Source organism: Delphinapterus leucas, chromosome 4 (assembly GCF_059928025.1).
Source record: "Delphinapterus leucas isolate spDelLeu-1000000601 "Yukka" chromosome 4, BTC_Dleu_Yukka2, whole genome shotgun sequence".
Taxonomy (NCBI): Eukaryota; Metazoa; Chordata; class Mammalia; order Artiodactyla; family Monodontidae; genus Delphinapterus; species Delphinapterus leucas.
Genome location: NC_143132.1, coordinates 120,178,644 through 120,204,936, shown reverse-complemented (window position 1 = coordinate 120,204,936; position 26,293 = coordinate 120,178,644). Strand labels below are relative to the sequence as shown.

General features: G+C 42.1%; 1 long non-coding RNA gene across 1 annotated transcript; it reads right to left on the bottom strand.

Moving 5' to 3' along the window:
- Positions 1–1,350: 1,350 nt before the first annotated feature.
- On the bottom strand, positions 1,351–26,261 carry LOC149749414 (uncharacterized). Its single transcript, XR_016393116.1, has 3 exons — positions 22,941–26,261; positions 8,274–8,397; positions 1,351–7,264 (listed from the first exon to the last, which is right to left on the bottom strand). It is a non-coding gene; the product is annotated as an uncharacterized LOC149749414 (long non-coding RNA).
- Between the last annotated feature and the right edge of the window lie 32 nt (positions 26,262–26,293).

The window sequence follows — 26,293 nt, the reverse complement described above, 5'->3', positions numbered from 1 at the left end:
TAATAGCCCTTCTTTCATTTTCATTTTGGGGCTAGTACAAATTGTCAGACAATAACACGCAAAAATGCTTAAACTTTAGCTTTTTTTAATGAGCGTTATTATTTAGCCCTTATTATTATTAAACTCAGGATTACTACTGCAACTGAATATAAACCATGACTTCCTGGCAGCCAAAGCAAAAAATAAAATAAGAATTAAAAATCAGTCATTCACCTGCATTTACCTCATTAAAGGAAGACTGCCAGTTCATCATGAGACATAAATTTGTTTTTCTAGCTTGAATGATGTCACATGAATTTAACAATAGAGTATTTTCCATAAGGGACATGGAAAGGCAAAGCAAGTGGTATCTCCAAAATCAGTTTTTACAATAATTGCGAGAACATCTTCCTGTGATAAAGCAGTTTCTTTTATTGTTCCCCAAAAGTGCTAAGAGCAGTGTGCAAAAGCCTAGAGGTGACAGCTAATGTGTCCTCAGTGGTGACAATCAGGCGTTGCATTAATTGTTTTGCCTGTTTTAACTCAGTTAATATTTACACCACCTTAAGAGGGTAACGATAGGATTCAAACACAGGGTGTCTGCCACACAGCCCGTGAGTTCAGCCGTTCAAATGGGTGGCTTCCAGGTGATGTGACTTGCTACAGAGTCAGAGCTTATTGATGCTAGAGAAATGAAGGGTTAGCACACACCACAGACTCCTTCTAGATTCTAAAATTTCAATGCTCTCACATGCTTGCGTGAGAGAAGGCGTTAGCTGAAAATTCAGGGCTAAACTTTCTTGGCATTCACCCAAATTGCAAGTTGTGTACATATGTATGTATGTGCGTGTGTGTTTAATTGGATTTTCAATTTAGAGTGAGAAAACATTGCTTCCCACTTCGGAAACAGAAGACTTCTAGAAGCTCACGATAAAGCTCATGAAATGACACATCTTCCAGGAGAAGACTTCTAGAGGCTCAAGAAGGCTATTTGGAGGATTCCTCTAGTGGTCCAGTGATTAAAACTCCACAGTCTCAAGGCAGGGGGCACAGGTTCAATCCCTGATCAAGGAACTGAGTTCCCGTATGCCACATGGCAAGGCCAAAAAATTTAAAATAAAAAAAGAAATAGTGCTTAGGCTTGAGCAGGTGATTTCAGGGAAGGTCAAGCTATGGCTAATAACCTTAAAAGAAAAAAAAAGAAGAAGGCTGTTTGGACATCACATGACTCACGTGACTCTTTCCAAAAGAGAGCTTTCTTAAATTGAGTGTAAATGAGATATAAAAACATAAGGATTACATTTCCTTTAAAAGAGCAAGTGTTTAAAAATCGATAGAATGATTAGCACAAGAAGAAATCGATACTACCCCAGATGGCTGGTCTTGTCCCACTCCTGAGAGAAAGCCCATGTTGGTTCTCTCTTAGCTCTGGCAGAGGGAGGCCCTGCCAGGCAAAGTGAAATTTCAGGACCCAAAGCTGATTAAAGTAGTAAAAAGGAATCAGGGGGAATCAAAATAAATTTTTAAAAAATTGGTAGGAAGCCACGGTATTGTTGGAGATCTGGTATGGACAGAGTGAAGTTACGTGAGATCTGACATATGGACAGAGGGAAGCTACGTGAATCCTGGAGCAGGGACTAGCTCTCTTTTGGTGGATGTTTTGTTGTCCTTGAATGCTAAGCACAAGAGAGGAAAGTGTAGGTGGCAAGGGCAGCTCCCTTCCGTAAATCTCCCCAGGCCCCTTCCTCTGCCATAACGTTTTGCGGAACGACTTTTCTGTTTACCCTCCAAATTAGCTGTGAAGTTTTTTCCTGCCAACTTTAAGTCTTCCTAGGCTTCTCCGTTCTGCCTGTCTTCTTGGATTAGATTCTCTCCAAGGCCAGGACCCCTGGAATTTCAGCTCCATTTCCGAGGTAATTTCTGCAGGAAAGCAAGTTTGGCGGGTCAGCTTTTAATATATTCGGTGGCAGATGGGGGGGGCGGGAAGGGGAGAGAGAGAACACAATTCTATTAGCCTTGGAAATCCAACTGGAACCCCTGGTAGTTACATTTTTTGAAACTTATTCATTATCCAGACATAGGACAGACTCCAATGAAGCACTAATAGTTCATATAATAAACTTCGGAAGACTACCAAAACACAGAATCTCTGCTGGGCGGCCAAGACTCCAAGGTGTTCCCCTGGGACTCCGATGATTTTTTTCAGGAGGGTGGTCCTTGAAGAACTAATAGAGGTTAAGTCTGGGATGTGAGCACTGAAGTTCTCCGTCACTTCCCTAGAGCCTCAGAATGAAGCCCTAGGCTGGCAGGGGAAGAGCAGTAGCAGTAGCCTGGCAAGGGCCTAGCAAGGACACAAAAGACTCTCAAGGAGACCTTTAATTCCTAAACAATAAATGGTCATGGAGTTACAGATAGGCTTTATGAGGGAAAGAAATGGAGCGCTAAATCCAGCTTGTCCCAGCTGAGCCCGGCCCAGGGGCAGCACCCGGGTTGGGTCTCATATGTCATCACAGTAGGGGCTAATCCGTGGGGCAAGGCCAGGGAGGATTTGGGGAGGAGGTCGTGGATGCCTCCTGTGAACTCTGCATTCAGGCCAGCACACTCACCAAGGAAGATGACAGGTGTGAGGTCTTGGTGACATTTGCTCAGGTGAAAAGTGCAGGCCATGGTGTTATCAATGCTTTGTTTGGCTGGGCAGTCATAATTCTTCCGAGGTCATAGGATCTTCAGTGTCAGATAACTTGGTTGGGAAAGGCAAGGGGATAGAGCTGCCCCTTGTTTGGAAATGTCTTTAAGGGTCACCTTAGCTGCTATGTAAATATAGTATCAGGAAAATGTTCATTTGTACTCATTGTGCTATTAGTTAAGCACCAAAAACAGGATTATTCTGGGTAAAAATGAAAGCTTCATGATTAACCAAGGGTAGTTCCTGACCAGTTTTTTTTTCACCTTCATTACTCGCAGAACTTTTTTTTTTTTCCACTTTACATACAGTAAATTAACTACCCCTGACCCCATTTCTTTCTTTTTTTTTTTTTTTTGGTGTACAATTCTGTAAGTTTTAACAAGTGCATAAAGTCATGGAACTATTACCACAGTCAGGATGCAGAATAATTTCCTCACCCCCAAAATGTCCTTGATTCTTCCCCTTTGGAAAAATCCACCTGCCCTCAGGCTTTAGTAACTCCATACTATAGTTTGGACTTTTCCAGAATGTCATATAAGTTGAATTACATATTATGTAACCTTTTGGTTCTGCATCTTTCACTTAGTGTAATGCATTTGAAAATCATTGATATTATAGTTTCCAGTTGTTGGCAATTATCAATAATTATAAACGTTTCTATAAACATTTGGATATAGGTTTTTATGCGAACTTGAGTTTCATTTTTCTAGGGTAAAATTAACTAGGACTGGGACTCCTAGTCGTATGGTTTGTGTATGTTTATTTCATAAGAAATTGCCATACTGTTTTGGAGAATAGCTATACCATCTTATATTCTTATCAGCAATGTCTGAAAGTTCCAGTTTGTCCACATCCTTGCCAGCACTTGGAAGTGTCAGTTTTGTTTTTATTCTTAGCCGTTCTAATAAATGTTCTAATAAACTATCTTGTAGTTTTAATTTACATTTCCCTGATGACCAATATATTTTTGAGCATATTTTCATTTACTTATTCTCTACCTATATATCTATCTTTTTTTGGTGAAGTATCTGTTGAAATCTTTTGCCTAGTTTTATTGGGTTGTTTGTTTTCTTATTGCTAAATTTTAAGAGTTCTTTATATATTCTGGATACAAGTTCTTTGATGGATATGTGATTTCTAAAGATTTTGTCCCAGTCTGTAACTTGTCTTTTCATTCTCTTTAGCACGTCTTTTAAAGAACAAAGTTTTATATTTTTTTGAAGACCAATATGTCGTTTTTTTCTTTTGTGGATCATGCTTTTGGTGTTTTATCTAGGAACTCCTTGCCCAGTCCAAAGTCATGAAGACCTTCTCTTATGGTTTCTTCTAAAAGTTGTATAGTTTCACTTTTTACACATCTATATATGATCCATTTTGAGGTAAAAATTTTTTAGAACTTTTTGGAAGGGGTTACTTGTTCATGGAAACCACCATGCTTATTTACATTTGGTCCCTGGTATATAAGCTTAGAGCTACAAGATATCTTTATTAGAGGTAGACCCAGTATTCATGCTCTTTAAGCAATCGACAAATATTTATTAACAGTGGCATTTCGCTTTCATTGGTGCCTTCTGAGCAATTTAGAATGATCCTGGTTGGACATCCTGTGCTCTGAGGTCATATCTCTGGATTTCATCGTTCTCACCGCTATTCCCATAGAACTGAAGCTATTTTCATTAGCAGCCCACTGACAGATATCAAGGAGTCGGTGTCCAAAGGGGAAAGTAACTGTCTTATATCTCTCCCGAGTAAAATTCTATTTATTTTTCTCCTTGACACAAGAAGACTCTAACTACACAAAGTGAAAAACAAAACAGAGATAATTGGTCGGTTAATTCAAATTTCCACTGATCTTCTCCATCTTGACCACGTGCACATTAGCATTCTACACAGAATCAAAAGCAGCTTGGAGGTCACTTCATCCTCTAGTCCTTCATCCGACCACTTAATCGAGCCAATAAGTATTCTTGCTGAGAGCCTCCTATGAGCCAGAGGCTGAGTACATGCCAGATAAGAAAATCAAAGCCCAGCCAAGTGAAGGGAGCTGCCCACAGCCTGGGGCGTACTCAGGGGGCACTAAATCATGGCTCTCACATTTCTCTCCACAGCAACTTCCTCACCTTTCTCCACATCCTCCACAGGTCATAACACGCTGATACTTCTCTCCCAGAGAGAGTCCCAGCTCCGTTGGTGAATGACAGGACATGTGTGTCTTTGGGTTTCAGAGAGTGGACTGCAGCTCAGGGATGTAGATTTTGGGAAAGAGACAGTGTTTGGGAAACGAGTTTAAAGAGAAGTCTTGAAAAGGAGGGCTGTGGTTTGAGGGGATGAGGTAACTAGAAAGAAAGGGCCAGGGGCTGTGGTTTGGAAAGAGCATGTTAAGAAGGGAGGCTATGATTTAGGAACATTTTGAGAGGAGGGTCTATAGTTATTGAGAAGGGAGTAGGGGGAAGAGGTATGTGGTTAGGACAAGGGGGTTAAAAGAAAAGATAGGAGAAAGAAGAGTAGTTTTAAGAAGTGATCTGTGGACTCAGGCCAAGAGTTACTTATCTTAGACTCAAGTTTACAATTAGATACATTTCAAAAGAGTACCTAAAAGAACAAAAGTACAGTTTTGGGTATTATGCAGTAAGTTTTGTCTTTTGGAGTTTTTTTTGTTTTTCTCTTTTTAGTTTACTTTTGGCTGCATTGGGTCTTCATTGCTGTGAGTGGGCTTTCTCTAGTTGTGCCGAGTGGGGGCTACTCTTCGTTGTGGTGCGCAGGCTTCTCATTGTGGTGTCTTCTCTTGCTGTGGAGCACGGGCTCTAGGCGCACGGGCTTCAGTAGCTGTGGCTCACGGGCTCTAGAGCACAGGCTCAGTAGTTGTGGAGCACGGGCTTAGTTGCTCCGTGACACGTGGCATCTTCCAGGACCAGGGCTCGAACCCATGTCCTCTGCATTGGCAGGCGGATTCTTAACGACTGCGCCACCAGAGAAGTTCCAAGTTTTTGTTTTTTTAAAAAACAATAACTTTGAATGTTTCCTCGTTTAAAATAAGTGTTTAGGTAACATTCTCTTGCATTAATTATGGTTTAAGAATGCCACAGGATTTGAATTTTTTCTCCTCTGTCGTGGCCGGGTGGAAATCCTGCCTCTTTAAAGACAACCATGCAGGCAGAGCAGTATGCACTAGAGCTGGGATCACACCTGTCAAATAACAACCCAGCTGGGCACAGAGAGGTGGCATCCTGAGCCTTGATTGTACATGGAATGAGAAAGAAATATCTGGTCTTACGTTAAGAAACTACCAAGTAGGAACTCAGATATGGATCCACTCCAGAGCCTGCAAAAAGAAGAAACCAACAAGTTGGCCCTCAAAAATGTATGTAAGTTCCTGGACTTCCCTGGTGGCACAGTGGTTAAGAATCCACCTGCCAATGCAGGGGACACGGGTTCAAGCCCTGGTCGGGGAAGACCCCACATGCCGCGGAGCAACTAAGCCCGTGAGCCACAACTACTGAGCCCTCGCTCCACAACTATTGAAGCCCGCACACCTAGAGCGCATGCTCCACAACAAGAGAAGCCACCACAAGGAGAAGCCCACGCACCGCAACGAAGAGTAGCCCCCCGCTCACTGCAACTAGAGAAAGCCCGCACGCAGCAACAAAGACCCAACGCAGCCAAAGAAAAAAATAAAATAAAATATAATGTTTAAAAAATAAATGAAAGGGATCCTTGCTTTAAAAAAAAAAATTATGTAAGTTCTTGAGGGCCAAGCCAGATGGAAGACCTAGGAAGACCTCCAGGTTCTTTGCCAGAGAAGAAAATACTTGGAACTTCGGTCACTCAAGTGAGTGCTCTCATGTATTTATTTAAGATGCTGTTATGAACTGAATGTCTGTGTCCCCCACCACCAAAATTAATATGTTGAATTCCTAGCCTTCACAATGTGATGGTTAGGAGGTGGGGTCTTTGGAAGGTGTTTAGATCATGAGGATGGAGTTGAATGGGTGAATGAGATTAGTGCCCACATAAAAGAGACCCTGGAGAGCTCTCTGGTTATCTTTCTGTCATCTGAGGACACAGCAAGAAGACGGCAGTGTGCAACCCAGAAGAGGTCCTCACCAAAACCCAAACATGCCGCCATCCTGATCTTGGACCGCTAGACTCCAGAACTACGAGAAATAAATTTCTGTTGCTTATAAGTTAACCAGTATATAGTTTTTAATATAGCAGCGTGAACTAACTAAGACAAATGCCTGCTGGTTAAACAAATGTTCATAGCAGTGTTATTCACAATAGCCAAAAGGTGGAAACAACCCAAATGCCCATCAACTGATGGTAGATCCATACAGTGGTATGTTATTTGACCATAAGAAGGAATGAAGTTCTGATAGATGCTACAAAATGAATGAACCTTAAAAATATGTTAGGGCTTCCCTGGTGGCACAGTGGTTGAGAGTCCGCCTGCCAATGCAGGGGACACGGGTTCGTGCCCTGGTCCGGGAAGATCCCACATGCCGCAGAGCGGCTGGGCCCGTGAGCCATGGGAGCTGAGTCTGCACATCCAGAGCCTGTGCTCCGCAATGGGAGAGGCCACAACGGTGAGAGGCCCGCGTACTGCAAAAAAAAAAAAAAAGTTAAGTGAAAGAAGCCTGACACAAAAGGCCACATATTATGTGATTCCATTTAGACAAAATGTCCAGAATAGACAAATTCATAGAGACAGAAAGTAGATTAGCAATTGCCATAGGATGGAAAAAGAGGAGTGGGTATGGCTTTTCTTCTGAGGGTGTTGAAAGCATTCTGCAATTAGATACTGGTGATGGTTACCCAACTTAGTGAATAAAAAACTACTGACTTGTACACTTAAAAAAAACAAAACACTAAACTAAAAACAAAAAAGATACCCATGGGACATATATCTCTTTCTGTTGTTTAAAAAAAACAAAACAAGACAAAACCAACTATTCGTTCTGTAGCTGGCGCTTCCCCTGCATGGGCACAGATGACATCACTGTGGTCATCTCTACCCTACACTCCAACCAGATAGGCGCACATAACGTTTCCCAGCTCTGGGCTTTTGCTGAGGCTGGTACGTCCACTGATAGCCCTCTCCCCTTCTCTGCCCATCAAAATCTGTGACCCCTTTGAATGCCACCCAATCCAGGAAACATCTTCCTCCCCTAGGAAGGCTCCTCTGTATGTTCAAACCCTCTGTTCACCCTTCTCTCTCACCGCCTTCAGCTTACTCCCTCCAGCATCATGGGATTTGTGTACCTGTATAAGCTTTACCTTGCCCTGCCCTGGAAGCTACTTGAGAGGCACAACACTTGCACCTCCCGTGCTAGCCCAGCGCCTGCCCCGTGCTAAGAAACAAATAGAAATGACCTCTAATGGGAATACCAAGTCACTCTTCAAGGCACACTAGTCCTGGTCTACCTCTCCTCTCTACTGCTCTTGGTTATAGGGGAACCCATGTTTCTATCCTTCCACCCCTTACTGTTTCCATTCCCACAGGAGTATGGGGTCTCAGCACCCAACACACCACTCACTCCCCCCAAGGCCTCCTGCCGCCTCTTGGACCACATAAAAGCCCCCCTGATTAATGTTCGAGTCCTATGATTACCTCTGAAAATGGTGAGGTCCTTTTATTCTATTGTTGGTGCACTGACGTTAGGCCATGCCGCCAGCGTCGTTCCTCTTTCCACGCACCCCTCGCAGTGCACCAGCCTCTGATGTGGCCAACGTACCTAAAAAACGAGGGAAAGTAGCAAGGCTTACAGGAGCGGGAGATGGGGTGCAGTTGGGGTAGGACCCGGAGGCCCTGCAGCCAGCTCAGCTTGCCGAACCTGTCGGCGGGCAGGAGAGCACCTCTGCTAGAAGCACGGGATCTGTGTCTCTGTATTCCACGGACAGCAACGTTTCATCAGCAGCGTTTACTTTCCTCATTTCTTGGTTCCAACTAAACCTAAAGGACTGTAAATAATTTTAGACCAATTTATAAAGTTTGAATTTACATCTTCCTCATGATCGGGGCAAATTATTGCGAACTGAATCAGGTATTGAGTGTTAGAGAGCATTCTATTTAAATGAACCATGTGGTGAACTCATTTGTAGAGCGGACGGTCACTTCCTAGTTTATTTGGATGTAAGTTTGGGATTTTTGTGCATTGGATTTCCTTCCAAGAAGGTAAAAGTTTTCTTAATAGGTACGAGGTAGACTTTGAAAAGTAGCTTATTTCTTATTACAGAAGAAACAGATGTTCCTATATCATGTGTGTTTTAAAACATAAAAGAAAAGACTGATTGAGAATTTATTATGCCTCAGTCACGCTAACCACTCAATAAATAATGTTCAAATGAAAAAGAAAATGAGAAAGAAATCACTCATATTCCCACAAGCCAGAGGTAACCACTGCTAACTTTGTGGTATCTATCCTCCCAGCCTTTTCTGTGCCTACTTCCAGTGTATTGCTGTTTTATAAGCTGCTGTTTTCACTTAACAAGGCGCCGTGGACATTTTCCAGATCACTAACAAGTTGCAAGGTATTCCCTTGTTCAGTTGGATGCAGTCTAACTGTATCTCAAATGCTGACCCACAGGCGTCCTAGCCTAGGGAAGGAGAAGAGACCATCCAGAATTATCCCCTCTCTGTGAAGCTGCATGACACTACATTAATACTTTTCTGTCCAATCCAAAAATATTAAGCTAAGAGAGTAAAATACACAACCCCCAGCAAAAGGGACTGCTGCAGCCAGTCTGTGAACGTAGTACACGGCAGAAGTGTGTGTAGATAGGTCACCTGTCTTGTGATGCCTGCTGGGTGACATAGCTTGCTGGGTTTTTTTTTAAGCCTCTGGCCATGGGAGGAGCTGACGGCAGCTTGATTGGTCTCCTGCCAACCACGAGGAAAGAAAAAACCCACTCGTACGGTCCCTTATCACTGGGCCTGAGCCCCACAAATAAAGTCATTTCCTCCCTCACTGTGTGTCATGGATTATAGACTCACAGTGTTTCCACTGACCTCTGTGATTGAGGAAGGATTGTTCTTTCCCAGGAGCACTAAATCTGCTTTGAAGTTCCTGCAAGGGGACTCAGAGGCTACAGAATGCTAAGCAGGCTGCCATCTGCACAGAAGCGGTGCCTAACCTTCCAAGTCAAAGCTCTCCTTGCAAGGTGATGTTCAAGAATAATTTATATTCATGGATAAAGATACCAAAAGGAAGCTACAATAGGTAAATGGATCCAGCTCGCTCCTTGAGTCTATTAAGGGTTAGGATTTTACTTCCTTAGTTGGGGAGGCAGTATAATAATTCTGCCTGGGAGTCAAAATGTCTCAGTTGCCGCCATTTCCTAGCTAGGTGACCGTAGACAAGTTCTTTGACTTCTCAATCATTCATGTTCTTCAACTGGTAATACAGATAATAATTACAAGTCTACATCCATTTCAAAGGGCATGTTGTGCAGATTGCATTAGGCAATGTGCACAGGCACTTAGCACAGTTTCCAGTTCACTGTAATGACTTCATGAATGTTAACTATTTTTATTGTGATTGCAATTGAGCTCCAGTCTTGTATAAGGGTAAGTGATGTGTCTTATCGTGATCTGGGATTTAACCTCAGGGTCTATATCTTTGAGATAAAACCATGGAGACTACACTCAGTCAACCAGGGAATCATCCCACAGACATACTGGTCTTAATCCATTTTGAGGAATTGGAGGGTGGGAGGGAGAGACCAGTGTCTATGACAGGAAATACTCTTGTGAAAAAAAAAGGAAAGAACTGATGAGGTAATTGAGATCAGTCTAATGTTATGTGTAAACTGACTCAGTTTAGTAGTTTCACAAAGATGCTAGATGGTGAAGCTTAAACAAACTTTGAAAATCACAGGGGCTTTCTGTGGCTTGACGTTACCACTTTATGTTGCCGCAGTAACTCAGAATAGCTTGCCCCAAAGCTGCCGCCATCAGCAGAGAATTTGGCAGAGTTGTGGCCGCCATGTACCTCCCCCCTTATCCACCTTCTAGCACATGTGTGCCCTTCCACCTGACTCTCTGTTCCTACCAGCCCTACGAGGTCTTATTTTGCCTGAGACCTTCATGGACTCAACAGCTGGGCCCAGGCTGGACTCAGTGTTATCGTGACTTGGCAACTTCGCATTCATAGATCCAACCCCTGCAAGCAGCTCAGGATAGGAGTCCTCGCAGACTCTGAAGAGTCTGGAGCTGTCAGAAGGAGCCTGAGAGCTGGGATCCACAGGCACTCAGTTCTCACTTTCCCTTTTTTTTTTTTTTTTTTTTTTTTGCCGTACGCGGGCCTCTCACTGTTGTGGCCTCTCCCGTTGCGGAGCACAGGCTCCGGACGCGCAGGCTCAGCGGCCATGGCTCACGGGCCCAGCCGCTCCGCGGCATGTGGGATCTTCCCGGACCGGGGCACGAACCTGTGTCCCCTGCATCGGCAGGCGGACTCTCAACCACTGCGCCACCAGGGAAGCCCTCACTTTCCCTCTTAATGGGAAAGTCACAGAAAGCCAAGCAAGAGTAATTCTCCTTGTTAAATACTGATCACTATCTGTATTGGAACCATCAAATGTATGCCTGCCAGCTGTCAGAGTCCGGAATTATTTTGTGGGATTTTAGAATCTCTAATCAAGAGTTTGTCTCTTTCATTCTCTTCCAAAACTTCCTTCCTTGCCATCACCAAAAATAAAAACAAAAAAAGCCTACTTTCAGAAACTCATGTGTCTTGTTCATAAAGATATTCCCAAAAGATGGTGTACTTACCCTGGAAACTCCAGGTAACCACTCCTTCTCTCAGTAAGATTTTCCTTACCTCTTCCTTCATTCCTCCCACCTTTGCTCAAACCCTCTCTCTCTCTCCTTCCTTCCCTCCTTCCCTCCCTCCCTTCCTTCCTTCCTTCCTTTTGATCTAACTTAACCTTTCTTGATGCTATTTAGGCCGATGAGATTAACCCATGCTAAGAGTTTTGTGAGATCTTTACCCAGTCTATGTACAGCATTCCCTCGTCTCAGCTCAGTATTTTCCTTTAATTATTCACTATTGGCTGCTTTTACAGACACGCTGTGTAGTTCCAGTTTAAACAATGTGAAGTGCCGTATAGATGTCTTCTTAAATTAGATGATCCACAACTTATAAGATAGCTAACTACTGAAATTGTTATTACTTGTGCCTGCTTACAGATGAAGTGAAATGTCTTGTTTAACATCCATTGTACAGCAATAATTATACCTGCTTGAAAATATCTCGATTTGGACTTGAGAAAAAAATAAGTTTGCAGTGCAGCCACACTCAGTGACTATAGCAATTTTACGCTGGATGTATCCTAGACCCATTTTATTTCATTACTTGCAAGTCTATATGTCAGAGTTAAGTTTTATAATTTTCCAATATCTATCAATGATATGGAAATGATCAGACTGTATTTTCAATTATGGTTCTTTATCTAATGGTTCGTATGCTCATTGGGCTTAGCTCACCAAAACTTTTTCTCATCATAGCCAAATGCTCAACTATGCTTGAACTGTACTTATATTTTAAACCTAGGGCTAATTATCAATATACATTTTTCATTATCCTTTTAATATGATGAGCTCTAGCAATAATATCAGTTAAATACAGGACTGAAGAATCAGTTATATAAAGAAATGTTTAACTCTGAATTATCAGGGCAGCTGAAATCCCATAAGGCATTTTGAGCTTGTAAAGGAACTATTTCCTCTGGGTGAACTCTGCCCTGCCCTGCTTGGACCCAGGGCACAGGTTCTTCGGCAAGTGGAAACAGACTAGATGTCAGTACCCACTTGCCCAGGCAACTGCACAACCAAGCCCAGGAACAGGGTGTAAAAATTAGCTTAATTTACAAAGCTATTGATCTTTAATGTGCTCCATCCAGAAATATCCATTTCTAGGACCTAGCCCAGAAATGGGCATTCTGAACAGATGACTATCACAAGTATTCTCAAAAAAAAAAAAAAAAAAAAGGGGGCATAGGAGATGGTAGAATCATGAGTGAGCCAAACTCATGAGGATATCGGAAAGGGTAAAGCCAAAATTAAACGACACACTTCTGGGGTGAAGACCAATTGGGTATAGGCACATTGATTGTGTCTTATATTAGTTTCATGGGACTCCTGTTTTTGACTACTTTCTTGAAAAAAAGAAAAATCTCATGGAGATATAAGTTGATAAAGTCATCTCACAATATGATTTGGCAGTAACAGTCAGAAATTTGAGTGTGCAAATTCAAAGGATGTTGAATCTTTGACCCAGCAATTTCATTCTTGGAATCTATCCTGAAGAAATACTCACATATACCTATGAACTGTACAAGGATTGCAGCAATGTCTCCAACAGCAAAAAATTGGAAACTACACAAAAAAATCATTAATAATGGGTTGGTTAAACAAATTGTGGTCTGCCCACATTACGGGATACAATGTAGCCATTCATTAAAAATAGTAAGACAGTTCTATTGAACTGACAAGGAATTAGATGAAATACATATATATTTATATATTGATGAAACCAAAAGAACAAGTTATAGAATAGTAGGAATCCCATTAACATAAGAAATGTGTGTACTGCATGCGCAAATGCACATGTGTGTGTAAAAGCTGACAGAGGTATCTGGGAGGACATATCCCTAAATTATCATCTCTGAGAAAAGAAATGGGATCTGATGGGCGGGAATAGAGATAGGAGAGTAGAAAATTGGAGAAGGGGATTATTGGAACATTTACTTCCTCTTTATACACCTCTGAAATGTTTACCTTTTTTTTAAACAATTAGCATGCATTGTTTTTGTGATTTAAAAGTCACTTTAAAGAAACTTTAAAGGACTAAAAAAGAAAGAAAGAAAAATGATCACTCGTAATTGGATCACCCAAACACAACTATTTTTATTTTTGTGTACTGTTTTCCAGGATTTTATTATGGGCCTAAATATGTGTAAAACATACAAAATTGCAAAATTACATAAGAATGCCTGTACATGATCATCTAGGTATTAAATTTTAAAACTATTTTGGAAAAAGTTGAACAATATATTTTTGGAATAAATTATAAATTTGAATTTCCTTTGTGCTGATTTGTTAATTGTACCTGGTGAATTGACCATTCAGGTCTTTTTTCCATTTATTTATCTAAAAATTGTTTTATTAGTAAAAATAATAACAAATCCTACTGAGTGTTTATCAAGTGGCGTTTTGTAAGTACTATACAGGCAGCTCACATTTTAAGTTCACAAAGCCCCAGTAAGTATTACTGTTGCCACTATTTTACAGGTGAAGAAATTAAGACCTAAATAGTTTCACATCATAGGAGGTCCAACAGCAGGGCTAAGGCTCTTGTTCTCACCACACTGTATGACCTCATATCAATGTGTTAATTAAGATATCATCCTTTTACCTGCCATATTTGTTAAAAGTATTTTCCCAGTGTCTTGCATTTTTTGTGTTCTCATGTTTTTATGTGCAGAACATATTAATATTCTTTTTTTTTTTTTTTTTTTTGCGGTACGCGGGCCTCTCACTGTCGTGGCCTCCCCCGCTGAGGAGCACAGGCTCCGGACGCGCAGGCTCACTGGCCATGGCTCACGGGCCCAGCCGCTCCGCGGCATGCGGGATCCTCCCGGACCCGGGCACGAACCCGTGTCCCCTGCATCGGCAGGCGGACTCTCAACCACTGCGCCACCAGGGAAGCCCCATATTAATATTCTTATAATAAATTCAATTTGTTTTTGTCTTTGTAATTTCTTCTATTATTTCTAAGCTTATAAAGATATCCTTGCTCTAGAGATGTGAGAAATTTTCCTTCCAGTGTATATATGTAGTATGTATGAATATATGTATTTGTATGTGTATATAGACATGCACATAAACATACACATACATGCAAATTCTATAACCCACGTGGACATTATCTTGGTGTACAGTATGAGACATCTAGGGATTTTTTTTTTTTACCCTGACACTGCTGCTGGGCAGAGAATTCCTCTGCCACTGTCCAGAGGAGATACTGAGCTACCAGGATTTAAATCTTCAACTTACCTCTGGTCCAAGTGATATGATTAAGCCAAGATTATTTAACTCAAGCCCCAGTGAGTCATTCCAAACCCTTGAATCATCCTGACAGACCTGACAAAACTTCTGCTGAATTACTGCCTTGGAGAATTCTTTGCATGACTAGTTGAACATTGGATGTCTGTAAGCCTTATGATTTATAGCTCTTCATCATCTGGGCACACGTCTGACCCAAAGGGCACACCCATTTTATTTCCAAAGGGAAGAAATATTTTCAGTGTTAAATTAGTAGGTGCCAGTTGGTGCTAAAATGTAGATCATTAGCACAGTGCATATAGTGTGTTACCATTTGCATGTGGGGAAATATATATCTCCCATATATAGAAAAAAGGATAGATATATGTTAAGATATGGATATGGGTAGAGACCTAGGTAGACATTTGATATAAATGTAGATATAGATGTACAGATACATAGAAAGATACACACAAATAACTGGTCGGGGAGGTTGCCTCTGGGCAAGAGAATTAGATGGCTAGGGCTGGTGACGAGTGACTGAGATTTTTCACCACTTATCCATATGTAACTTTTGAATTTTGTTTCATGTGCCTGTATGACCTATTCACAAATAATTTTTATATTAAAAATAATGAAAGTTAAGTTAAGGCATTTCACTGGGGATGTGGTAACATTTTCTAGTTACCTTATAGAAATAATGCAGGGTCGATGATATGAGAGCTTGCTAATTCCAAGGTGGTTGGTAACAACCTGCATTATACAAAATCTAACATTCAGTATGCTCTCATATGAATCCAGCAGTCTGTTTTGGTTGTAGGGAACTACATTTCCCAGGTTTCTTTGACCCCTGGTTTCCACCTAGGTTCAGCCCATGGAAGGCTAGGGCACTAGAATGAAGGGTGGAAGGAAGGAAGAAAGCAGGGTATTTTTCTCTATTTCCTGGGTTATTTCCAGCACCAGTTATATGGTCTCAGCTCCACCCAGGGAGCCTCAACTATGGTTCTGGGTCTCACTGGAAGACCCTGATTTCTGGGCTCTGATAATGCCACCTTCCTATCATCCCTCCAGCATTAAGCTGGGAGCAGCTTCCTACTGTTGCAACCTCTGGAATTCTGCTCTGGATTCCATGTTCAGCTTCTCAGTCCTTCCATTTCCTAGGGAACCAATTCTCTATATTAAATTCCCTCTGTTGGAAAAACCTGGAATGGCTTCTGTTTTTCTGGTCAGAGAGCCTGACAGATCTACTTCAGAAGTACACATTTTCTAGTTCTTGCGTTACAATCCCTTGCCCTCAGGACTCTTTCATATAATATACGATCTTGGGTTCAGATAGCAGAACTCCAAACACATGGGGCATGTCGTGTTTGGCACTCCACCCCTATGTTTCACAACTGCCGTTCTTTATCATTGCCCAATGTTGTAGGTTGGCTTTTTCAATGACACTCTTAGTAGATACACATTTAAGAATAACAGCCTCTGCATTCTTTTAAGAACCAGAACACTTGGGGCATTAAATGTGGAAACTCCTCTGGTCAGACTTTTCCTTCAGACTCTGGCTGAGCTATGGAAACTCAGATTCAGAGCTTCTCCCTGAGAGAGATTTTAGGGGGAAATGACAACGTGGTGCTCAAATACAGACACTTCCTTTCTCAGGTGGCTTTGTTTCAAGCTGTTCTAGCATAAGAAATCAAAATCCCATTCCACCTGTTCCTCAGGAAAGACAATCTTGTCCAAGCCAGTGTCCTTTATTTAAAGATCATGGGTCTATCTTCTGTCACCACAGGGTACTTGCTAAAGTTTAACCTAAGCCTAACTACTACAGATGATTTATAGGCTCATGAGAGTTTGCTAACAAATTGTTGTAAATGACTGGGTTTTCTCAATTCATAAGTAATCCAAATTATGTTCTGGCCTGGTACGAGCCTTATCATTCTTCATGATGACAGGCAGTGCCTGACTCAAGCCCTCTTACTTACTCATGGCTCCCACATCACCGCCCTTCTGGACTCAGTGGGACCCGGCCCTTCCTCACCACCCCTGCCCGTGTCGCTTCTTTCCTCCACCTGCTGCAGGTGAGAATGTATTTCCCTTCTTCCCTCACAATCCCCTTCCCTGATGCTGACCCAATCCTTCTACCCCCAATCACATCACTGTGGAGCGAATCTGAAGTCCTGCACCTCACCCCACTTCAGCCGTAGAAACTGTCCCCATGCCCATCCCTCGACTTTTAGCCTTTGGGCCAGTGCCACCCGTTCTTTCACTGATCTTGTTAATGTCCCCATGCTGCCACCCCAAAGGCCTGTCCCTCCAACAAGATGCCCTTAGCCCTGACACTATCCCTGACATAGAAACAAACAACCCCAGCTGTTAAACATCCCATCTGTGAAGGTCCTGGGATCTATCTCTCTTAGTCTTTTAACTGCTCCCCACTAATCTTCACCTCCTCTGTCCAATATCCCATCCATCAGTTGTTACCCCTGGCCTGACCTGTCAGAGGTGAAGGAGCAGATTTGCAGGGACGCCAATGAAGTTTAATCTCCAGGCGTCCTCGCACAGCTCCCTTCCGAGGTCCCATGTCTAATCTGGTCTTCCTAATTGTGTATTCATCTTCTTAGGGAAGACCCCCATATGTTATAAGCTCTGGCCACCACAAAACCTGGCCCTGCCCCTGTTTGGGTGATCATTCCCTTGATTATCTTGGAATTAGGGGAATGTTCCCACTCCATCTGCCTGCTGCTTCTAGGAAAAAAGTGCTTCTAGAACCACAAATTGAACTTTGCATGCCCTCAACCTTAGACACAGTGTTAAACCTGGTGGTTAGTTTTAATTATATGGCCAGTGCTTTGTTACAGCTACTTTTTTAGATTAAATAGGTTTTAGCTGATTGGCTTTGGAAACCAACCACCGAAAAAGTGACTTGTAAACAAACTCCTGGAATGTAAGCCATTTCTAAATTGCGGGCTTCAGGGACTTAACATTAATGAAAGCCCATAAACCACGTGTGGAAATCTCTGTATAAATACTGACATTTTGTCACATGAAAAAAGTTACTCATTAAACTCAATCAAAGGACGTAGCAAAATTTGCAATATCCAACAAGTCATGATGTGTAATTATAGCAATCAGTCATCTGTATTTTCTGGGGCAGTTTCCATTTTAAATGTTCTGCTCTATGATCACCCTAGATGACTCTCTAGTTCATCATTATAGACCCAGAAACTAGTACAGTGCCTGGCACACAGTGGCACTCAAGCAATGCATGCAAAATGAATGATTGTATAATACTGTTTGGCAGACTATGTGCTCTGCTTTGGATTTTAAAACTACGGTCACTGACTATTTTTATAATGCGCATATACAAGCAACTTAACAAATCTTTTTATGACTTTTAAGTCTATATGTTGGCAATTATGCAAATGTATTTAATTTTCCAAATCTCATCTGCAAAACAAAATGGCTTGGATTTCAACAGAAGACGTAATATATACATTAATGTCTCTATCCTCAGTGAAACAATTCTTTCCCAGACGATTATACAGCCTCTTCCAGAATATTGTGTTTATTTTCTTATTCATGCGGAGGAATGCTTCTGTATCAATTTTGGCATGTAAATAGTTTTATTTTTAAATAATCTGTATAGTTACAGCATTCTAACCTCCCACATAGTTCTGCTAAATGCTACAATTCCATTACACACACTCCAATTTTCAGTCTAAGAACTCATTAACTTTCAGTGAGCCTACGGATTCCCTCCAGCAAGTAGATTAACAAGGTGAGTATGATGAAGAAAAATTTTTATGTAAATTATCTTAATCCTTCTAAGAATCCAAAAGGATTAATTATAATAAAGTGATGACCAGGAATGTCTTTGATTTCTGTATTCCTGGACCACACCAGGGTTACAAATTGGTTGCAGCTTCTCCACTGCCTCTTGTCCCTCCTTTTCTACCCCTTCACCCAACGAGAGAAGTTAAGAGTCAACTGTTGGTGTTTGGGGAACACATTTGGAAAAAAAATAGCAAGCAGTTTTGTTTTTTTCTTTAAATTTCAGATTGAAAATAATTTCTTGGGTCTAGGAAAATTTATAGCTTGGAGCTAGTCTGGGGATGGAACCATTCATTTCTCCATCAGAATACCAGTCATTAGCACAAAGATATGTTCTCCTGATACCATTGGTCCTTCTCCCCATCCCGTCTCCCACCCACCGAAGAACACTCCAGAAGAAAGTTCTTTTCCTGTCTTCTTTTATTCACTACAAGTGAATTTTCATCCCAAGTCATACAAGAGCATATCAGCAAATCTCTTGGTCCTGTATTGCAACATATGTGGGTGTCCACTTCCTTTCCTGACTTTTAAAATAATCCCTTCCACCTTTATTCCTGATCTTTGACCAACAGATTGAGAGATACAGCCAACTCCCTTCTCCACAGAGCATGACTCATGCCTTTCATGGCTGGGAACTTACCTGGAACAGACACAGAATGTGATAGATCTTACAGATTATTATTTTTATAAGTACATGAGTGGTCTCCACACAAACTAGGAAAGTTGCTGAAAATCTGGAGAGGTTTTCAGAATACCTGAAAACCAGATTCCATTTAGCCATCCTTTGAAGAAAAAAGCTTCAGGCATTTCAAAGTTGCAGTTCTTTCAGACAACTGGCTGCTCCCTCTGCAAAGCAGCTCCCATCCCTCCCCCACCACCTCCCCATCAGAGGGCTATTAGAATACTGTTTGAAATGGTGGTGGTTTTCCAGAAAATACCAGGTTCCCCCACTTCAAAGAACAGCCAACAGAGCCGTGAGTTATTGCTTCTTCCTGGGGAGTTCTCCCTGCCAGAGTGTAAGGAGACATTCTCATCTTTCCCTATTCTTCCCAGGCAGAAGGAGAGGATTTTTTTCCTTCCTAGTTCTCTAAACTAGCCCAAAGAGAATTCCTTGTGAAGAGCACTTAAAGCAAGATTTCAGAAGATCTCAGGTCTATGAGCTTGCTTTATGGTTAGAGAGGAGGAAAAGTGGGAATTGTGGAAGAGGAGGGCAGTGGTGAATTTAGTGCTTTTAAAAAACCATAATTCAAAAAGCGTCATGTACCACAATGTTCACTGCAGCTCTATTTACGATAGCCAGGACATGGAAGCAACCTAAGTGTCCATTGACAGATGAATGGATAAAGATGTGGCACTTATGTACAATGGAATATCACTCAGCCATGAAAAGAAACGAAATTGAGTTATTTGTAGTGAGGTGGATGGACCTAGAGTCTGTCATACAGAGTGAAGTAAGTCAGAAAGAGAAAAACAAATACTGTATGCTAACACATATATATGGAATCTTAAAAAAAAAAAAAAAGAAAATGGTTCTGAAGAACCTAGGGGCAGGACGAGAATAAAGACGCAGACGTAGAGAATGGACTTGAGGACACGGGAGGGGGAAGGGTAAGCTGGGACGAAGTGAGAGAGTGGCATGGACATATATACACTACCAAACGTAAAATAGCTAGCTAGTGGGAAGCAGCCACATAGCACAGGGAGATCAGCTCGGTGCTTTGCGACCACCTAGAGGGGTGGGATGGGGAGGGTGGGAGGGAGACGCAAGAGGGAGGGGATATGGGGTATATGTATGCATATAGCTGATTCACTTTGTTGTACAACAGAAATTAACACAGCATTGTGAAGCAATTATACTCCAATAAAGATGTATTAATTAATTAGTTAATTAAAAATTAAAAACAGAGCACACTAGTGAAATAGATCATTTTCTCCCCTGCAGGAAGGGGGTGGGGGCAGGGCAGGGAATGAGGCAGCCTCTTGATGACCTTGGTGCCTGGGTACTGGAGGAAGAGGAAGCAGTTCCATCTAGTTGCACAGAGACGGCCATGAAACTCTTTGCTCACTTACTTCCAGCCAGTTGGGGTCTTCAATTACCAGTCTGTGCTCACAGAAAAGGAGAACTCAGCAAGAGGCTGGGAACCAGAGCTCTAAACACTAAATCCTTTTGCCTAAGGCTTGCTGGGGCACCTGATGAATTCTTGACCTTGTTCATAAAACTTGCTTCCAACAAAGTCAAATGGAGCAACCTTAACAGTTTTGAATATTTGACTATATTAACCATCTTGCCTTTTAAAGCAACTTTCCACTTAGAGCAGGAGTCTCCATCCTTCAGCCCTGGGAGAGACAACAACAATCTCTGTTACCCAAGTTGGAAAACCAGAAGCAAATTGTCAGTGGACTGAGAACACCTCCTTTCCAATTCTTTTTGGTCCTTCTCTGAATAACTGAGCACAAGCTCTGTCTCAGAAGCCATGTTGGCAGGGTTCCCTGGTGGCGCAGTGGTTGAGAGTCCGCCTGCCGATGCAGGGGACACGGGTTCATGTCCGGTCCGGGAAGATCCCACATGCCGCGGAGCGGCTGGGCCCATGAGCCATGGCCGCTGATCCCGCGCGTCCAGAGCCTGTGCTCCGCAACGGGAGAGGCCACAACCGTGAGAGGCCCGCGTACCACAAAGAAAAAAAAAAAAAAAAGCCATGTTGGGATGCAGTAGGGCTTGTCCCCTCCCTCCCTTAGTAGCTACTTGATCTCCGTGCCATTTCCTAAAGAAGGAACTGCATGCTCTTAAGAAAAGGTAAGGATGCTCAAATCTTTAGGCATCAGAGAAATGCAAATCAAAACCAGTGAGGAGGTACCACTTCAGAACCACTAACTAAAAAATACAGACAATAAGCCAGACAGAGAAAGACAAATATCATGATACCGCTTATATGTAAAATCTAAAAAAATGGTACAAATGAACTTATTTACAAAACAGAAATAAAGTCAACAGATGTAGAAAACAAACTTATGGTTACCAAGGGGGAAAATGGGGGAAAAGGGATAAACTGGGAGATTGGGATTGACATACACACACTACTCTATATATATATATATATATATATATATATATATAAAATAGATAACGAATAAGGACCTAGTGTATAGTGCAGGGACCTCTTCTCAATATTCTGTAATGAACTATATGGGAAAAGAATCTTGAAAAGAGTGGATATATGTATATGTATAACTGATATACTTTCCTGTACAACAGAAACTAACACAACATTGTAAATCAACTATATTCCAATAAAAATTAATTTTTAAAAAAAGACTAGGGTAGGGGATGTGGAGAAATTGAAATTCTCATATGTAGTGGTGGGAATGTAAAATGGTGCAGCCATTGTGGAAAACAGTCTGGCATTTCCTCAGAAAGTTAAACATAGAGGTACCATATTACCCAGCAGTTCTATTCCTAGGTATATTCCCAAGAGAAATGAAAATATGTCCACATAGAAACTTACACATAATGCTCATAACAATGTTCTTCATAACCACCAAAAAAGAGTGGAAAGACCCTAACTGTCCATCGACTGTTGAGTGGACAAATAAAATGTGGTATATTTATACAAGGGGAAATTATTCAACCATAAAAAAGAATGCAATACTGATACATGCTACAACATAGATGAACCTTGAAAGCATTATGATAAGTGAAAAAAGCTAGTCACAGAAGACCACGTATTGTGTGATTACATTTCTATGAATTATCCAGAATAGGCAAATTCATAGATATGAAGAGTAGATTAATAGTTGCCAGGGGCTAAGGGGTGGGTAGGAGAATGGTGAGTGACTACTGACAGGTACAGGTTTTCTTTCTGGAGTGATGAAAATATTCTGGAATTAAATAGTGGTATTGGTTGCACAATTGAATATACTAAAAACTGTTGAATTGTATATTTTAATGGGTAAATTTTATGGTACATAAATCATATATCAATAGAGGTGTAGGAAGGAAGGAAGAAAGGAAGGGAGGAAGGGAAGAAAGGAGGGAAGCAGACTGGTTGGGATAAACACTGACTATGTTTAATATTGTCCCCTCAATATATCTTTCCCCAACAAGCCCCTCCCAGAAGTTATGGGGAGGGAAGGCCCTCTTTCTTCAATTGGTCAAATTTGCCCCCAGTCAAGACCTCCAACCTCCTTGTAATTCCTGAGGCTGGCCTCAGTCACATCCCCCTGCCCCATCACAGCGGCTCAGCTACCCTGCTAAAGGCTTCCCCCAGAGCCCTGCCCCAGGCGCTCTGCTTGCAAGACGCTGTCAGGGTTTGCCGGTCACCTCCAGGCCATCAGAGCTTACCACTGCTCTCTGGTTGAGAAAGGTCCAGTCTCCTGCCTAGACAGGTAACCAGTCCTGTTCAGACTCACCTAGATAGCTGTCTCTGACTCAGGCAGAGCAGAGGGTGAACTGGCTGTTAGACTTCTGCTGCTTTTACTGACCTGACCTGCGTTTGGCTTTCCCATCGTAACTTTGTGTTGGGGTTTTTCTCTCCTCATCATGGTTACACGGCCCCAAGCTGCTATGCGTGCGCCGGGAGAAGCTAGCTCAGCAATACACACCCAACATCTCCAGTTTTCTCCTACTCAACCCCAGGTAAATTCAGGGTGGCTCCTGATTAAACTTTGAAAGAATTGCTCCTCTGAGCCAGGCGCTTAGTATCTACAATTCCACTTAATCTTCACAACAGCCCCGTAAAGAAGGTATTATGATCTCCATTTTTCAGGAAGAGGAAACAGATTCAAAGAGGGTAAACAACTTAAAGTCATGTGGATTAGAGTCAGGATTCCAACACAAAACTGTCAAAGCCCATGCTCCTTCTACTTCCTCAGATAACAATTCCTTTCCTTGGTTGAGCACCTGTCATATGTCAGGTAGTGTTCCAAACATATTAAAAATATTATTTCACTGATTCTCACAACTATCCCATGACACAGGTATTAGCCTCCCATGTAAATAAATGAGGAAACTGAGGTTCAGAGTGATTAAGTAACTCTTTTGAGATCATATGTATTTATCACTCACTGAATGCATGGGAGCTTGGAAAGATTTTTGCTGTTCTTGATTAAGGTGAAAGACACAAATGGTGCTGTCCTTTTCCCCCTTCCTCTTGCCTTTGAGCAGCTGTCCTGGGACCACGAAAGAAAGGCAAAAAAGAAAAAAGAAAAAGTCAGAAATATTTTCCCAAACATCAACCCGCTAAAGAAAAACCTACCTTCAGATCTTCTGTTATATAAGAAAATTAAAATTCTATTTCTTTAATCTGCTGTGGGTAGGTTTTCTGTTAATTGTAGCTAAACATATTCCTAACTCACCCAGGAAGGTCCAGTTACCGCCTTCTTACAGATTAAGAAATAGATTAGGGCTTCCCTGGTGGCGCAGTGGTTGAGAGTCCGCCTGCCGATGCAGGGGACACGGGTTCGTGCCCCGGTCCAGGAAGATCCCACATGCCGCGGAGCGGCTGAGCCCGTGAGCCATGGCCGCTGAGCCTGTGCGTCCGGAGCCTGTGCTCCACAACGGGAGATGCCACAACAGTGAGAGGCCCACGTACCGCAAAAAAAAAGAAAAAAAAAAAGAAAGAAATAGATTAAAGGGGCACAAAGAGATTAATTTAAGTATTTTTCCAAAGCCACACAGATAGTGACTGATAGTTGACCCCCTTGTTCTTCTCTTAATAACTTAACTTCCAAGGTTATAGCTGGGCACACCAGCAGAAGGTCACATTTTCCAGGCTTCCCTGAAGTTTTGTGGACCATATAACTATATTTTTGTTAGTGGGATGTGAGCGGAAGGAAGGCATGTGATTAATTTCCAGGTCATGCACTCTAGTTCCTTTTTCCTTCTCCCCACCAGTGGTGATGATGAACCATCTTCAATCACAGGGACCAGGGTAATGACTCAGGAGATGGCAGAGCAACAAGGTAGAAGGAACCTGGGTTCCTGAATGACCTTATGAATTAGAGCTGCCCTACATCCTGGGATCATCTACCAAATTAGACTTTTAAATGAGAGGGAGATAAATATCTCATTTAAACCACTGTGTTTTGCTCTCTCTTTAAATAAATCTTAAATAATACCACGGCTAATAAATTTTCAAACATAGGCCTGTTTAATTCCAATTTGGGTAATTTCCACTACAACTCCCAATACCTAAATCAGAGACTGCAAACCCCAATGCCTACACACGCTAGGTAGATAACAAATCAGTGAAGAAGTCTGGGTGAGAACTATGGTGAACTAGAGAACACATCTGTGGTTGCTATGCGGTTACCAAACTATTTCCCTTCCTTCCTGATAGACCGTATTTCTCAGCTTTCCTTATAATTAGTTGGGGCCATTTGACTGAGTTCTGGCCAATATCATGTGGACAGAAGGAATGAATGCTACATCCAGGCCTGGCCCATGAAAAAAGTTTCTGTTCAATCATGCACCCTTTTTTTCCCCAAACTGAAGTGGTGAAGATGCCCAGGGAAATCTTGGGAGCCATGCAATGATGCAACGGACATGAGAGAGCCATAGGATAGAAGAAGCTGGATCCCTGGGTCACCACTTAGAGAAGAACTGCCTAAATTACACTGACATGTAGATTTTGACGTGAGACTAAGAAACAAAGTTTTCTCATGTTGATTCTTTACATGCTCAGGTCTATTGTAACCACAGCATTGGAGAGCGTCCCCTCATACACAAAGGCAGCCCCTGTAGGAATATCGGCCTAGTACTGCCAGATGGCTGGACATTTTTAAAAGAGAAGACAGAAAGCCTTATATTATAAGAAAGCTGCTGATTATCAGTGTTAGCTAATACTGTGAAGGTCAAACATGACTAAGATCCAGCTCTATCCCAGGGACTACATGTTTGTCCCCTCTGCCTCAGTATTAGAGTTGGGTTCTCTGATCCTGGGACTTCAGGCAGCCTCCCCACTGATCCCAGGCTCCTGAGGTACAGATTCAACAGTCCCTGAGAATCAATGGAGGTTTCCAATCCTTTCCACTCAGTTGGTTATGTGGGCTTATTAAACTCTAAGTCAATGGCCTTTGGAATATAACTGTGAAAAGGAGGAAAACACCTATTATCTACAGCTATTCTCTCATTGGATACAAGTAATTTTGCCAAACATTCACCTGGATTTCCAGTGTTTCTCTTGTGTTCATATACTTTTTTTTCTTTTTTAACTTTTTTTTTAATAGATTTATTTTGTTTATTTACTGGCTGCATTGTCTTCGTTGCTGTGCACGCGCTTTCTCTAGTTGAGGCGAGCGGGGGCTACTCTTCGTTGCGGTGCACGGGCTTCTCATTGCGGTGGCTTCTCTTGTTGTGGAGCACAGGCTCTAGGTGCGCAGGCTTCAGTAGTTGTGGCTCGTGTGCTCTAGAGCGCAGGCTCAGTAGTCGTGGCTCACGGGCTGTGTTGCTCCGCAGCATGTGGGATCTTCCCGGACCAGAGCTCGAACCTGTGTCCCCTGTATTGGCAGGCGGATTCTTAACCACTGTACCACCAGAAAAGTCCCCACATATTCTTAAAATTAGTCCTGATAATGCCTACAATTACATTTACCAACACAAAACTATTTCTAAATGTTTCTCTATTTAGCCACCTGCCAAAATTCTTTCCACTTAGTAAAGTCCAATTCAAAGGTTATCTCGTCTATGGAGCCTTTTCCCTAAAGGTCTTTGCCTCTCCCCAGGCGAAATTCACTCACCTCTCCCCGATGTACTCCAGCTCTCT